Source organism: Artemia sp. Qi Xiang Cuo, chromosome 20 (assembly GCF_049724085.1).
Source record: "Artemia sp. Qi Xiang Cuo chromosome 20, ASM4972408v1, whole genome shotgun sequence".
Lineage (NCBI taxonomy): Eukaryota > Metazoa > Arthropoda > Branchiopoda > Anostraca > Artemiidae > Artemia > Artemia sp. Qi Xiang Cuo.
The window spans coordinates 26565306-26581551 of NC_142813.1; positions in this window are offsets into that span (position 1 = coordinate 26565306).

Here is a 16246-nt window from a genome sequence, read left to right on the forward strand (position 1 = left end):
TGTGTGTTATAATTAGTTTTTGTGTGTGTGTAAGTTTTTGTGTGTGTGTAAGTTTTTTGTGTGTGTGTAAGTTTTTGTATGTGTGTAAGTTTTGTGTGTGTGTGTAAGTTTTTGTGTGCGTGAACGTTTTTTTTTTTTTTTTGATGTTTTTGTGTGTGTGTGTATGATTTTGTGTGTGTGTAATTGTGTGTGTGTGTGTATGTTTTTGTGTGTGTGTATGTTTGTGTGTTTTTTAAAGATTTTGTGTGTGTTTATTATTTTGTGTGTGTGTATTTTTTTTTGTGTGTGTATTATTGCGTTATTGGGTATTTTTTTGTGTGTGTGTGTGTGTGTGTGTGTAAGTTTGTGTGTCTGTGTGTGTGTGTTTAAGTTTTTTATTGTGTGTGTAAGTTTTAGTTTTTGTGTGTTCGTTAGTTTTTGTGTGTGTTTGTTAGTTTTTGTGTGTGTGTAAGTTTCTATGTTGGTGTAAGTTTTTTTGTGTGTCTTTTAGTTTTTTTTTTTGTGTAAGTTTTTTTGTGTGTGTGTAAGTTTTTTTGTTTGTGTGTAAGTTTTTTTTCTTCTCTTAGTTTTTGTGTGTGTGTATGTTTTTCTGTGTGTATGTGTTTGTGTGTTTTTAAGTTTTTGTGTGTGTGTAAGTTTTTGTGTGTGTGTAATTTTTTGTGTGTGTGTGTGTGTATGTGTTTTTTTTTGTTTTAGTTTTTGTGTTTGAGTTAGTTTTTGTCTGTGTAAGTTATACTTTCATCGTGAATATTCAAGTTCTCTTATGAATTTTACCAACGAACAAAATTCAATTCTAATTTCTCCAGAGAAAATAAAGAGCTTCCACTTCAGTTTTAAGTTCACCAAGACATAAAAAATTTAAAGTTCAGTTCTAAATTTTTCCGTAGAAGATATTAAAAGCTATACTATGATTTTGATTATTTTCCATGAAGATAAAAAGTTTCACTTTAATTCTAAATTTTCTTAAATTCAGTTCCGACTTTTCTCAAAGAGATGAAAAAATATAAAGTTCTGTTCCAAATTTTCGATAGAAGATTGGAAAAGTTATACTTTGATCGTGAATATTCAAGTTCTCTTCTGAATTTTACCAAAGAAAACAATTCAATTCTAATTTCTCCAGAGAAAATAAAAGCTTCCACTTCAGTTTTAAGTTCACCAAGACATAAAAATTTAAAGTTCAGTTCTAAATTTTTCCATAGAAGATAGGAAAATTTATACTATGATTGTGATTATTTTCCATTAAGATAAAAAGTTTCACTTTAATTCTAAAATTTTTTTAATTCAGTTCCGACTTTTCTCAAAGAGATGAAAAAATTTAAAGTTGTGTTCCAAATTTTTCATAGAAGATAGGAAAAGTTATACTTTGATTGTGAATATTCTTCATGAAGATATGGAGCTCCACTTTAATTCTGAGCTTTCTCGAAGAAGTGCAAAATGTACAAGTTCATCTTCTGAATTTTCATAGAGAAGAGAAAAAAAGTTAGCTAAATTCTGAAATTTACTAATGAAAATGAAAAACTTCCTTTTCAGTTCCTAATTTCTCAAAGACATAAAAAATTTAAAGTTCAAATCTAAATTTTTCCATAGAAGATAGGATTGGTTATACTATGATTGTGATTATTTTCCATGAAGATAAAAATTTTCACTTTATTTCGAATTTTTCTTAAATTCAGTTCATTCATCTAACCACCAAAAACAATAGGTTAGGTTAGGTATAAATAAATATTAATAAATAATTAGAAACATTTCTCCATGTTTAAGTTAGGTAAGGTTAGGTTAACTTATCATGAGCGCTCATGATAAGCTAACCTAACTTAAATATGGTAAAAAGTTAGGTTAGGTTAGTTTAGGCTAGATTAAGTTATGTTAAGTTAGGTTAGGTTAGGTTAGCCTACGTACGCGCGCGCACGTAGGCTAACCTAATCTAACCTAACTTAACCTAACCTAACTTAATCTAGCCTAACATAACCTAACTTTTTACCATGTTTAAGTTAGGTTAGCTTATCATGAGCGCTCATGATAAGTTAAACTAGCCTAACCTAACTTAAACATGTAGAAATGTTACTAATTATTTATTAATATTTATTTATACCTAACCTAACCTATTGCTTTTGGTGGTTAGGTGAATGAACTGAATTTAAGAAAAATTAGAAATAAAGCGAAACTTGTTATCTTCATGGAAAATAATCACAATCATAGTATAACCAATCTTATCTTCTATGGAAAAATTTAGAATTGAACTTTTAATTTTTTATGTGTTTGAGAAATTAGGAACTGAAAAGGAAGCTTTTTCATTTTCATTGGTAAATTTCAGAATTGAGCTAACTTTTTTTCTCTTCTCTATGAAAATTCAGAAGAGAACTTGTACATTTTGCACTTCTTCGAGAAAACTCAGAATTAAAGTGGAGCTCCATATCTTCATGAAGAATATTCACAATCAAAGTATAACTTTTCCTATCTTCTATGAAAAATTTGGAACAGAACTTTAAATTTTTTCATCTCTTTGAGAAAAGTCGGAACTGAATTTAAAAAAATTTAGAATTAAAGTGAAACTTTTTATCTTCATAGAAAATAATCACATTCATAGTACAACTTTTTCTATCTTCTACGGAAAAATTTAGAACAGAACTTTAAATTTTTTATGTCTTGGTGAACTTAAAACTGAAGTGGAAGCTTTTTATTTTCTCTTGAGAAATTAGGATTGAATTATGTTCTTTGGTAAAATTCAGAAGAGAACTTGAATATTCACGATCAAAGTATAACTTTTCCAATCTTCTATCGAAAATTTGGAACAGAACTTTAAATTTTTTCATCTCTATGTGAAAAGTCGGAACTGAATTTAAGAAAATTTAGAATTAAAGTGAAACTTTTTATCTTCATGGAAAATAATCACAATCATAGTATAACTTATCATATCTTCTACGGAAAAATTTAGAACTGAACTTTAAATTTTTTATGTCTTGGTGAACTTAAAACTGTGGTAAAATTCAGAAGAGAACTTGAATATTCAAGATGAAAGTATAACTTTTCCTATCTTCTATGAAAAATTTGGAACAGAACTTTAAATTTTTTCATATCTTTGTGAAAATTTGGAACTGAATTTAAGAAAATTTAGAATTAAAGTGAAACTTTTTATCTTCATAGAAAATAATCACAATCATAGTATAACTTTTCCTATCTTCTACGGAAAAATTTAGAAGTGAACTTTAAATTTTTTATGTCTTGGGGAACTTAAAATTGAAGTGGAAGCTTTTTATTTTCTCTGGAGAAATTAGAATTTAATTATGTTCTTTGCTAAAATTCAGAATAGAACTTGAACTTTTCTATCTTCTACGAACAATTTGGAACAGTATTTTAAATTTTTTTCATCCCTTTGAGAAAAATCTGAACTGAAGTGGAAAATTTTTATATTATTTTGGGAAAATACAATCGATCAATAGCTTATTTCATTTTCATTGAGAAAATTCAGAAGTGAACTTGAACTTTTCTATCTTCTATGACAAATTTGGAACTGTATTTAAAATTGTTTCATCTCTTCGAGAAAAATCTGAACTGAAGTGGAAAATGTGGTATCTTTGATAGAAAACTTGCTAGTTGGAACAGAAAAAGTGTTATCCCTGACGAAAAATATTATTTCTAAGAGACATTTGTGTGTGTTCAGTAAAGTTATGTTAGTTTTAAGGTAAAATATTGTTACTTTGATGAGAAGGTTTGTTAGTGTTAAGGAAAACTTTGCGTGTGTAAGTTTGTGTGTGTGTTTAAGTTTTTATGTGTGTGTAAGTTTTTGTGTGTATGTGTGTGTAAGTTTGTGTGTTTGTGTTTAAGTTCTTATGTGTGTGTAAGTTTTTTTTTGTGGTTGTAAGTTTTAGTGTGTGTGTAATTTTTTTGTGTGTGTAGTTTTGTTTTTGTGTGGGTTAGTTTTTTTGTGTGTTTATGTTAGTTTGTTTGTTTGTGTCTGTTTAAGTTTTTTTGTGTTTGGAAGTTTTTGTGTGTGTGTGTAATTGTTTGTGTGTGTGTGTATGTTCTTATGTATGTGATAGTGTTTTTTTGTGTTTTTATGTTTTTTTGTGTGTGTATGTTTTTTTTTGTGTGTGTGTAAGTTTTTGTGTGTGTGTAAGTTGTTTGTGTGTGTGTGTGTTTTTGTGTGTGTGTAAGTTTTTGTGTGTGTGTGTGTAAGTTATTGTTTTTGTGGGGATTTTCTTGTGTGTGTGTATGTTTTTGTGTGTGTGTATGTTTTTGTGTGTGTGTAAGTTTTTTTGTGTGTATGAAAGTTTTTTTTTTTGTGTATGTGTTTGTGTGTGTGTGTGTAATTTTCTGTGTGTGTGTGAGTTTTTGTCTGTGTGTTTAATTTTTTTGTGTTTGTTTAAGTTTTTGTGTGTGTGTAATTTTTTGTGTGTGTGTAAGTTTTTGTGTGTGTGTGTGTGTGTGTGTGTGTGTAATTTTTTTCGTGTGTGTTTGTTTTTGTGTGTGTGTAATTTTATGCGTTTGTGTAAGTTTTTGTGTAAGTGTATAAGTTTTTGTGTGTGTGTAAGTTTTTTTGTTTGTGTAAGTTTTTGTTTGTGTGTGTATTTTTTTGTGTGTGTAATTTTGTGTGTGTGTGTAAGTTTTTGTGTTTGTAAGTTTTTGTGTGTGGGTGTAAGTTTTTGTGTGTGTGTGTAAGTTTTTGTGTATATGTGTAAGTTTTTGTGTATATGTGTAAGTTTTTGTGTGTTTGTAAGTTTTTGTGTGTGTGTAAGTTTTTGTGTGTGTTTATAAGTTTATTTGTTTTTGTAATTTTTTTTTGTGTGTGTAAGTTTTTGTTTGGAAGTTTTTGTTTGTGTGTGTGTGTAATTTTGTTTGTTTGTGTTTGTTTTGTGTGTGTGTGTGTGTGTGTGTTTTTTCTTGTGTGTGTGTGTGTGTAAGTTTTTGTGTGTGTGTTAGTTTTTGTGTTTGTGTAATTTTTGTGTGTTTGTGTTAGTTTTGGTGTGTGTGTTTGTTTTGTGTGTGTGTGTACGTGCGGGTGGGTGTGGTTTTTTTTGTGTGTGTGTAAGTTTTTGTGTGTGTGTATGTTTGTTTGTGTTTGTTTTAGTGGTTGTGTGTGTGTAAGATTTTGTGTGTGTGTATGCTTTTGTGTGTGTGTATGTTTTTGTGTGTGTGTATTTTTATTTTTGTTTTTAAGCTTTTTTTTTTTGTGTTTTTTTTTTTTTGTTTGTAAGTTTTTTTGTGTTTATTTTTGTTTTTGTGTTTGTTTTAGTTTTTGTGTGTGTGTATGAGTGGGTGTGCTGTTTAGTTTTTGTGTGTGTGTAAGTTTTTGTGTGTGTGTATTTTTGTGTGTGTGTGTATTTTTTTGTGTGTGTGTAAGTTTTTGTGTGTGTGTAAGTTTTTGTGTGTGTAAGTTTTTTTGTGTGTTTAAGTTTTTGTGTGTGTGTAATTGTTTTTGTGTGTGTGTAAGTTTGATTTGTGTGTGTGTGTGTGATTAAGTTTTTGTGTGTGTTTGTAAGTTTTTGTGTGTGTGTATAAGTTTTTGTGTTTATGTGTAAGTTTTTGTGTGTGTAAGTTTTTATGTGTGTGTAAGTTTTTGTGTGTGTGTGTCAGTTTTTGTGTGTGTTTAAGTTTTTGTGTGTTTTTTTTAGTTATTGTGTGTGTGTAAGTTTTTGTGTGTGTGTGTATTATTTTGTGTGTGTGTAATTTTTTGTGTGTGTATGTTTTTTTGTGTGTGTATTATCTTGTTTGTGTGTATTTGGTTTTTTGTGTGTATGTGTGTGTTTTTGTGAGTGTTAGTTTTTGTGTGTGTGTAAGTTTTTTTGTGTTTGTGAGTTTTTTTGTTTGTGTTATTTTTTGTTTGTTTATTTTTTTGTGTGTGTTTATTTTTTTGTGTGTGTGTGTAAGTTTTTGTGTGTGTGTAAGTTTTTGTGTTTGTATTTTTTGGTGTTTGTGTGTAAGTTTTTGTGTGTGTGTGTGTTAGTTTTAGTGTGTGTGTAAGTTTTTTTTGTGTGTTTAAGTTTTTGTTTATGTTTAAGTTTTTTTGTGTGTGTAAGATTTTGTGTGTGTGAGTAAGTTTTTGTGTGTGTGTAAGTTTTTTTTGTGTTTGTAAGTATTTTTGTGTGTGTAAGTTTTTGTGTGTGTGTAAGTTATTGTGTGTGTGTATGTTTTTGTGTGTGTGTGTGTAATTTCTTGTGTGTGTGTAAGTTTTTTTTTTTGTGTGTAAGTTTTTATGTGTGTAAGTTTTTGTGTGTGTGTAATTTTGTGTGTTCTTGTTTAAGTTTTTGTGTGTGTGTGTATGTTTTTGTGTGTGTTTATTTTTCTGTGTGTGTTTGTGTGTGTGTGTGTAAGTTTGTGTGTGCGCGTTAGTTTTTTTTTGTGTGTGTGTAAGTTTTTGTGTGTGTGCAAGATTTTGTGTGTGTGTGTGTGTGTGTGTAAGTTTTTGTGAGTGTGTGTATTTTTTTGTGTGTGTGTCAGTTTTTGTGTCTGTGTGTAAGTTTTTGTGTGTGTGTAAGTTTGTGTGTGTGTTTGTTATTTTTTGTGTGTGTGTGTGTGTAATTTTTTGTGTGTGTAAGTAAGTTTAGTGTGTGTGTAAGCTTTTGTGTGTGCCCATTTTGAAGTTGGAAAATATTTATATTAATTGGAAAAATAGAAATGATCAATAACTAATTTCTTTTTCATTGAGAAAATTCAGAATAGAACTTGAACTTTTCTTCACTTCGTTGAGAAAATTAAAAATTGAACTAGAAATTTTTATCTTCCGGGAAAATATTCACAAGTATGCTATAGCTTTTTCTATCTACTAAGGAAAAATTTAGAATAGAAATTTAAATTTCTTTATGTCTTTGGTGAACTTAAAACTGAAGTGGAAGATTTTTATTTTCTCTGGAGAAATTACAATTGAAGTGTGTTCTTTGATAAAATTCAGTAGAGAACTTAAACTTTTCTATGTTCCATGAAAAATTAGGTACAGTATTTAAAATTTTTTCATATATTTGAGAAAAATCTGATCCAAAGTGAGCTATTTTTATATTATTTTTAAAAATAGAATTTATAAATTACTAATTCCTTTTTCATTTAGAAAATTCAGAAGAGAACTTGAACTTGTCTTCACTTCATTGAGAAAATTTAAAATTGAAATAGAACTGCTTATATTCCAAGAAAATATTCACAACTATGATATAGCTTTTTCTATCTACTACAGAAAAATTTAGAATTTGTAAAATTGGTTTAAGAAGGAAATTAAGAAAGGAACTGGTTCTGAAAAGATATAATAAAGCCTTTTGAAAAGTATTGCTTGATCTTGGGGTGTGCAAAAAAGTCGTAAAGTAAAGTTGGGGTGAAAAAGATAACTACTTCAACTTGTAAAATTAGTTTATGAAGGACATTAAGAAAAGAACTTGTTCTGAAATGATATAATAAAGCCCTTTGGAAAGTATTGCTTGATGTTGGGGCGTTCAAAAAAGTGGTAAAGTAAAGTTGCGGGGAAAAAGATAAGTATTTCAACTTGTAAAACGGGCTTAGGAAGAAAATTACGTAAAGAACTTGTTCTGAAAAGATATAATAAAGCCTTTTGAAAAGTATTGCTTGATGTTGGGGTAGTCGAAAAGCCTTATAGTAAAGTTGTGGGGGAAAAGATGAGTGCTTCAATTTTTAAAATTGATTTAGGATGGACATTACGTAAAGAACTTGTTCTGAAAAGATATAATAAAGCCTTTTGAAAAGTATTGCCTTATGATGGGGTATGCAAAAAGTCGTAATGTAAAGTTGTGGTGAAAAAGATAAGTACTTCAACTTGTAAAATTGGTTTAGGAAGGACACTAAGAAAATAGATTGTTCTGAAATGCCTTTGAAAAGTATTGCTTGATGTTGAGGTGTGCAAAAAGTCGTAAAGTAAAGTTATGGGGAAAAGGATGGGACCTTCAACTTGTAAAATGGGTTTAGGAGGGACATTAAGAAAGGAACTTGTTCTAAAATGCCTTTTGAAAAGTACTGCTTGGTTTTGGGGCATTCAAAAAGCTGTAAAGTAAAGTTGTGGGTGAAAAGGATGGGTACTTCAACTTGTAAAATGGGCTTAGGAACGACATTAAAAAAAGAACTTATTGTGAAATGCCCTTTGAAAAGTATTGCCTGGTGTTGGGGCACTCAAAAAGCTGTAAAGTAAATTTGTGGGTGAAAAGGATGGGTACTTCAACTTGTATAAAATGGTTTTAGAAAGGACATTATGAAAATAAACGGTTCTGAAATGCCCTTTGAAAAGTATTACTTGGTGATGGGGCATCCAAAAAGCTGTAATGTACATTTTGTTATGACAAGGAGGAGTACTTCAAGTTCTAACATGGGTGTAGGACGAATATTATGAAAAGAACTTGTTCTGAAATGCCGTTTGAAAAGTATTGCTTGGTGTTGGAGCATTCAAAAAGCTATAAAGTAAAGTTGTGGGTGAAATGAATGGGTACTTCAATTTGTAAAATGGGTTTAGGAAGGACATTAAGAAAAGAACTGGTTCTGAAATGCCGTTGAAAAGTATTGCTTGGTGTTGGAGCATTCAAAAAAGCAGTATAGTAAAGTTGTGGGTGTAAAGGATGGGTACTTCAACTTGTAAAATGGGTTTAGGATGGACATTAAGAAAAGAACTTGTTCTGAAAAGATATAATAAAGCCTTAAAAAGTATTAAAATGGGGGTTCAGGGGCCTCTGGGGCGCCGGGGGCCCTTTGGGAGCCCGGTGGATCTTTGGAGACCGGGGGCTTCCTTCGCGGCTGGGGTATGGGGGATCGGATCCCTTTGGGGTTGGGGTAGGGGACCTCACGACACTGTTCAAATGGAACTTGTGTATTATAACGACCACAGAGTTTCACCCTCAAATCCTCTTCTAAAACCTGGTCTAAAATCATCTTTTAAAATGTCTAACTGTTTCGCCAAAATAATTCCTTAAAATGTCTAAAACGCTCTCGCCCAAATAACCCCTAAACGTAATTTCAGCGTGTTCCTTTTGTTTTTGGCATCCCTGCGCTGTCACATTTGAAATTACTAAGAAACCCTTTCCCACGTTAATCTTTTCATCTCTAAGATCAAAACATTCGCTTAGAGACAATTCTCCTTTCATGACAAATCAATCAACCTTGACATCACCTGTCAGACATTAATAAACTTCACCCGGAAACAATTCTCTCGAACGAACTCCAAAGATATTAATAAGCTTCGCCCGGAGACATTTCTCGGAAACGTGTTCTCCCTAGGGATTCCATGCCCATATTTGATGCCCCCTCTAGGACTGACAGCACAGGTGTTCTCCCTAGGGACTCTATGCCCATATATGGTGTACTCGTAGGACCTTTACCCCCCTTTCTACTATTAATTTCTGTTGGTTTTTCATCGTCACAGGCTGATTATTGGTTACATGAAAGAATACTAGAAGATAATTCAGAAACTAAAAAACTCAATTGCAATTGAAATTTTAGGCGAATTTTGAAAGTTCAGTAAAGTATTTGGTCGACCGTAGTTTTGTGCAATCATTTTTAACAGTTTATTTTATAAAATTTAAGTGGTTGGGAGGGGAGATCTATATTCACTTAGATATTGCGTAATTTTTAGTCTTCTATAGGGCTGAAGCCATCCTGACTCCCTTGCTGTAGACACCCTTGAATATACACTTAACTTAAACCACCAATTTATTACAAGAAAGTTTTTATGTTCTATTTGTTGTAAATGTTTGTTTGTTTAAATAAATACTTGTCAAAGTCCTTTGCAAGAAGAGTTCTATTTCGTTGCCCTTAAAAAAAGAAAGAAGAAAAAAACCGTCAAGAATCAATACAACCAGATTTGCTTCCTTAATCTTGTGTCTTAATGGAGGTTCCTTTGTTGCCGTCTACACGCCCAGAAATTTTCAATCAGAAGTCAGTGACTAAAAACAAGAAAAAAAAAAAAAAAATTTTTTTTGCTCTACAAACCAATATAGTCAAATTTGTCTTCCAAAATTTGTTGTCTTAATGAGAGTACCCTTTGTCCAGTCTACTTACCTTTGAAGTTTTGTGCCGATGGGAGATAAGGAGTTCGTCTTCATTGAACCCTACCCGGCCCTGTCTACATGCGCTGTAAGTTTCGAAGCCAATCAAGAGATTAAAAAAAAATTAGGCCCCATTTTTGGCGTCACTGATCAATCAAGCCGATTTGTTATACGTGATATATAGCATTGTAAGTACAAATTATGCGAGTCCTGAGCGATCGGAATTTTTTGCCCTTTATCGAGCGAAAAAAAAACTGTGTTCTAATCTTTTTTGTGCATAGGGGTTGACTTGAGTCAGGATCTTACAGATTTAAGTTTGGAACTTTTCAGAAAAAAAAGCTTTTAGTTTTTTTTAAGCAAGAGAATATTTCACCCAAAAATGTTTCGACCCTAAAAAAAATGTTTTGGAATAAAAAAAATAATCCCGAAACATTAAAATTACCGTGTTTTGTAGTTTGGGTGCAAATAATACTTTTCTATTTAACTTGCTACTTCACTGAGAAGAAAAGGCACCAGAGGGACTCATAGCCAAAATTTTAGGCAGATTGAAGTCAAATAAATTTTTTTCGGGTACCGCTTGTTGCTTCTACGATAAAATTTGAAATCCCCTTATCCTAGCCCAATACTTCTTGAAAGTTCCAAATCAGTCCACAAAGCCGTTCCTGAGATATCTCAGATACTCGTTTTAATAAACTGTTTTCACTTAGTCTCTCTCTATATACGTAGCCACTTCACTATGCGTACATTGTAAGTTCCATAGGGGGGTCATGACACAAAATGTTTAGAATAATTAATGAAAAAACACAATCCCAACTACCCCTTCCGTTCCAGTGAAAAATCTGAGGTCCACTTGGCCTCATCGAACACACCCAGAATGTTTGACCTCGTTCCCACAAGCCGTTCCCAAGATATTGCGAGTAAGCTATTTTGATAATCCGGGTGCAATAGCCTCTTCTGATCTATCTTGTTCCTGTACTGGGAGTAAATAAATTGCAAACACTTTAAGCTGGATCAAAGACCAAGACTTTATTGTTCCTTTTATAACAAGAAACCTAGTAAGAAACTTTATATAAAGGGTCGGTCTAGTTATTCATCTGACACTATTTTTAGGAATAATGGGCTATTACATTTCTGAGCATTGGACGTGATCGTCTCTTAATAGGTTGCTAGCTACTGCTGCAAACCAGGTAAAAGAAGATAATGTGAGTTTCATGGGTATCATGGCTCATGGCTGTATAGATAGCTGAAACCTAGTAAAGAACAAGCCCTGGCACATATTGGGCTTAGTTAGCTGCTTGATTTTCTGAAATTCGTCTTTCACTATTCCAAATAAGAAACAGCCACATAAAGTTTTCCTGTTTTTAATTCAGGCGAAAATTAAACAGTCCCTAACTTCTAAAATTGGAAAATGAAAGATGAACGGAGAATAAAGCAGCAAAGTCAGTCAAATATGGCACCTTGTCAAAGGGAAGCAAGTTACAAAAAAAATGTGTTCTATTATCTTGTCAAAGGATAAGTGTTTATCGCAACATCATGTGTAAGAAATGCAGTTTTTCGTGAAACATTGATTTGATTCTAAAGATTATTTCTGCTTACTGATTCTAAAGATTAAAGGGAATAGTGTATTTAAATTAGAAGTTGCAACAGTAAAGTGGAGAGGGCTCTCCTTCGGCACTGAAGGACTTGAGTTCAACGCACTCTGTGGCAACGATCCATCTTAATATTTAACAGGTAGTTCAATCACTGCTACAATTTGATCTTCTGACAATCCGACATCCCCAGGTTGGAGCTGCGGTTCATACTCTTTTCTTTTAACCGTTCTTTTTATATAGGCACATACTTGTACTAGTGCCGCTTACCACAATAACAAAATTCATTTAATAATAACAAAAATTTCTCTTAATTTCAACAATTAAAAAATTAAACTTTTTGATGAGACACCATAAATATTTTTGTAGTTTAAATAATAGCTTTAGAGATTCGTAACTGAGAACTATGATAAAATAAAATTTATTTAAAAACAAAATTTAACATACTTTTAAGTTCAATTCAAGATTATGCTGGCAATGACATCATTGCAATGCTGATGTATACAAAAATGAAATCACTGACATGAATTTTTTTTTTCAAAATTCAGGCTCTTAACGAATTTTCTTAAACTGCTGACCTATCCAGATGATTTTTGTCGGCCAAAATATTTAGGTGTCTTATATCTTCTAGGCATCCACGTTTTGCTCTTCATTTTCATTTTTGACACGCTCTAATCCTCTTTTTGGCATGTTTTCTAACCGCCCGTGTCGTTGCTCTTCATTTCCATTTTAGACATGTTTTAATACTGGCTGTTGCATATCTTCTAACGGCATTTGTAGTTCTTCTTTATTTTGGATTTTCATTGCTTCAGACAATTTAGCTACGCCCTTGGCTTTAGCTACCCTAATTGGTCTTGTTGCAATTGAAGGTCCAGGTTGTTGATGTTCACCCATTGTGAATTTAATTTGTTAAAAAAAAAAAAAAATCCGAAAAATAAGTTTTTCAAAGAAAATCAAAGTCAATTTTGTGTTCATGCTCAACAGACACAAATAACTTCTAAAATTCAAACTCAAATTTACTAGAAATTACTACTAAACAATAAATGAAACCCAAAACGAACCAAAATTAAACGAACAATCATAGCAAAAACATACAATAAGTAATAATATAAATGAATAAATAGATCTTAAAGCGAGTAATGCTTAAAACGAAAAAAAAAATTTTCCTTTTGAAATATAAATGAAACTTAAAACGAACAGAAATTAAATAAACAATCAATGCAAACAAACATACAATAGATATTAATGTAAATTAATAAATAAATTTTAAAACGAGTGAAACTTAAATTGAATATGCAAATCAAGCTTGAAACGAACAAAAATCACCACAAACAAGAGTTTGGGTTTGACCTCGTTCTCTCACTGTAAAAGTCTAAAACCTACTGTGTCATTGGCGCTTACTGAAAACTATATGTGTCTTGAACAGTCTTGGAAAGTATAAACAACACCAAATTGAATATTTGATGTATAATGAAATTAATTGTTGAAAGATCCATCAGTTCAAGAATTTATTTCACTGTAATCGTATTTTTATTTTCAATGCTATAAGAACTGGAAAAGAAAATATTTGTAATATAATCCGTTTTCAGTTAAGTGCCAATGACGCAATAGGCTTTTGGTTTTTATTTACAGTTAGGAAAGGATTTAGCATCCAAACACTTGTTTGTAGGGAAACTATAATCGTCTTTAAAAACTTTAAAAAGAGCTAATAAATTAAACTGAATATTTGATGCATAATGATATTAATTGCTGAAAGCTCATCAGTTCAAAATGCTACTATGATTTTAATGTTTATTTTCAATATTAAGTACAAAAGAAAATATTTGTCATAAAATTAGTTTTCAATAAAGCGCCACTGACGTTGTAAAGCGTCACGCAGTAAAGCGCATTACGCTGTACGCCGTAAAGCGCGTTTGGGAAAAAAGGGTGTGGGGGGGGGCTGGTTACCCTCAGAAATCTTTTGACTCTTTAAAAGTGAACTAGAACTTTCTATTTTCAATCAAATGAACCCTCTCTGAAGCTTACACGAGTATCCCTTCTATAAGAACCATATATATCCCCAGAGTATAACTTACAACCCCTGTCCCTGGGCCCTTGGGGGTTGTGTCAACCCTGGAGTTTTAATATCTGATGGTTGAACTACTTTTAACAAAATGGTCACCTCAATTTTTTATCGGATGGGTTTATCCATACGATAAACCCAAAGGCGTGGAGGGCAGGAAGGGCTAGTTGCCCTCCGATCTTTTTTCACTCTGAGAAAATGAACTACAACTGTTAAATTCCATCCAAATGAACCCTCTCTGAAGTTTATGCGAGTACACCTTCCATAAGAACCATATATGCCCCCAGAGCAATGCTTACAACGTCTGCCGTGGCCCTGGGGGGGGGAGGGCTGTCGACACAGGAGTTTTCTTATCTGACCTTTGAACTATTTTTAACGAAATGACCATACGTAAAGGATTTTTTGTTATATGATCTTTGAACTATTTTTAACAAAATGGCTACCTCAAATTGGGGAGGCCAGTTGCCCTCTGATCACTTTTGACTCTTAAAAACAGCACTAGAACTCTCGATTTCCAATCGAATGAGCCCCCTTTGAAGTTTATACGACGACCCCTTCTATATGAAGTGCCTCTGGGAAAAAAAATAAATAGAGTGTAAGGGGAGGCTAGCTGCCCTCCCATCACTTTTGAATCTTAAAAAGTGAAGTACTACTTTCAATTTCCAATCAAATGAGCCCTCTATGAAGTTTACACGAGTATCCCTTCCATAACGACCATATATGCCCCCAGGGCATAACTTACAACGCCTACCCCTGGGCTCTGGGGGGGGGGCTGTGTCGAAACCGGAGTTTTTTTTTTATCTGAACTTTGAACTATTTTTAACAAAATGTCTATCTCAAAATTTATATCTGATGCATTTAGGGCTTAGAGGAGGGGGGGGGGCTAGTTACCCTCCGATCTCTTTTGTCTCTTAAAATGTGAACAAGAACTTTCAATTTCCAATCAAATGAGTGCTCTCCGAAGTTTATACTGAGCATCCCTTCCGTAAGAACTATATATGCCCCTAGAGAATTACTCATAACGGCTGCCTTCGGGCCCTGGCGGGTTCCGTATTTTTCTTATCTTACCTTTGAACTATTTTTAATGAAATGGCTATTATAAAAATTTTATCGGATGGGCTTGGGGGAAAAGGGTGTGTGAGTGGGGGGGGGGGGTTAGTTGCCCTCGAATATCTTTTGACTCTTAAAAATTGAACAGAACTTTCAATTTCCAACCAAATGAGCCCCCTCTGAAGTTTATATAAGCATCCCTTTCATAAGAGCCATATACACCCCCAGGACAACATTTACAACACCTATCCCCTGGGCTCTAGGGGACGTTTTGTTATCTAATTTTTGAACAATTTCAAAACGCTGGCTATCTCAAAATTTGTAGCGGACGGGTTTGGGGAAAAAGAGCGTGGGGGGCTAGTTTAACTCTCTTGACTCTTAAAAAATGAACAAAAACTTTCAATTTCCAATCAAACGAGCCCTCTATGAAGTTTATACGAGCATCTCATTCATAAGAACCATACATGCCCTTAGGGCAAAACTTAGAACACCTTCCCCTGGGCCCTGGGGGGTTGTATTGACACCGGATTTTTTCTTATCCTACCTTTGAACTATTTTTAACAAAATGTCTATGTCAAAAATTTCATCAGATGGGTTTTGAAAAAGAAGGCAAGGGGGGGGGCTAGGCGCCCTCGGATCTCTTTTGAAAATTAAAAAGTGAGCTCGAACTTTCAATATCTAATCAAATGAGCCCTCTCTGAAGTTTATATGATTATCCCTTTCATACGAATAATATATGCCCCAGGGCATATCTTACAACGTCTGCCCCCATGCCCTGGGGGGTTGTGACGCCACGTGAGTTTTTGTTATCTGACTTTTGAGCAATTTTCAACTGAATGGTTATCTCAAAATTTTTATTGGATGCATTTGGGGGAAAAGAGGCGTGGGGGGCTAGTTGCCCTCCAATTTCTTTTGACTCTAAAAAGTGAACTGAAACTTTCAATTTCCAATCAAATGAGCCATCCCTGAATTTTTTACGAGCATCCCTTCAACAAGAACAATATATTCCCCCAAAGCATAACTTACAACACCTGCCCTTGGGCCCTGGGGGTTGTGTTGACCCCTGAGCTTTCGTTATATGATCTTTTAATAATTTAAAAAAAGCTATCTCAAAGTTCTTATCGGATGGGTTTGAGGAAAAAAGAGTGTGAAGGGGGGGGGCTAGGTGCCCTCCAATCTCTTTTGACTCTTGAAAAGTGAACTAGAACTTTCAATTTCCAATCAAATGATCCCTCTTTGAAGTTAATACAAGCATCCCTTCAATAGGACCCATATTTGCCCCCAGGGCATAACTTACAGCGCCTGCCCCCGGGCCCTGGTGGGTTGTGTCGACACTGCAATTTTTGTTAAATGATCTCTGAACTATTTTTAACATCTTAAAATTTTTATTGGATGCATTTAGGAAAAAGGGTTGGGGGGGGGGCGGGGGGAGCCGGTTACCCTCCAATATCTTTTGACACTTAAAAATAAACTAGAACTTCCAATTTCCAATCCAATGAGCCCTCTCTGAAGTTTATACGAGCATTCCTTCCATAAAAACCATATATTCCCCCAGGGCATAACTTATAACTCTTGCC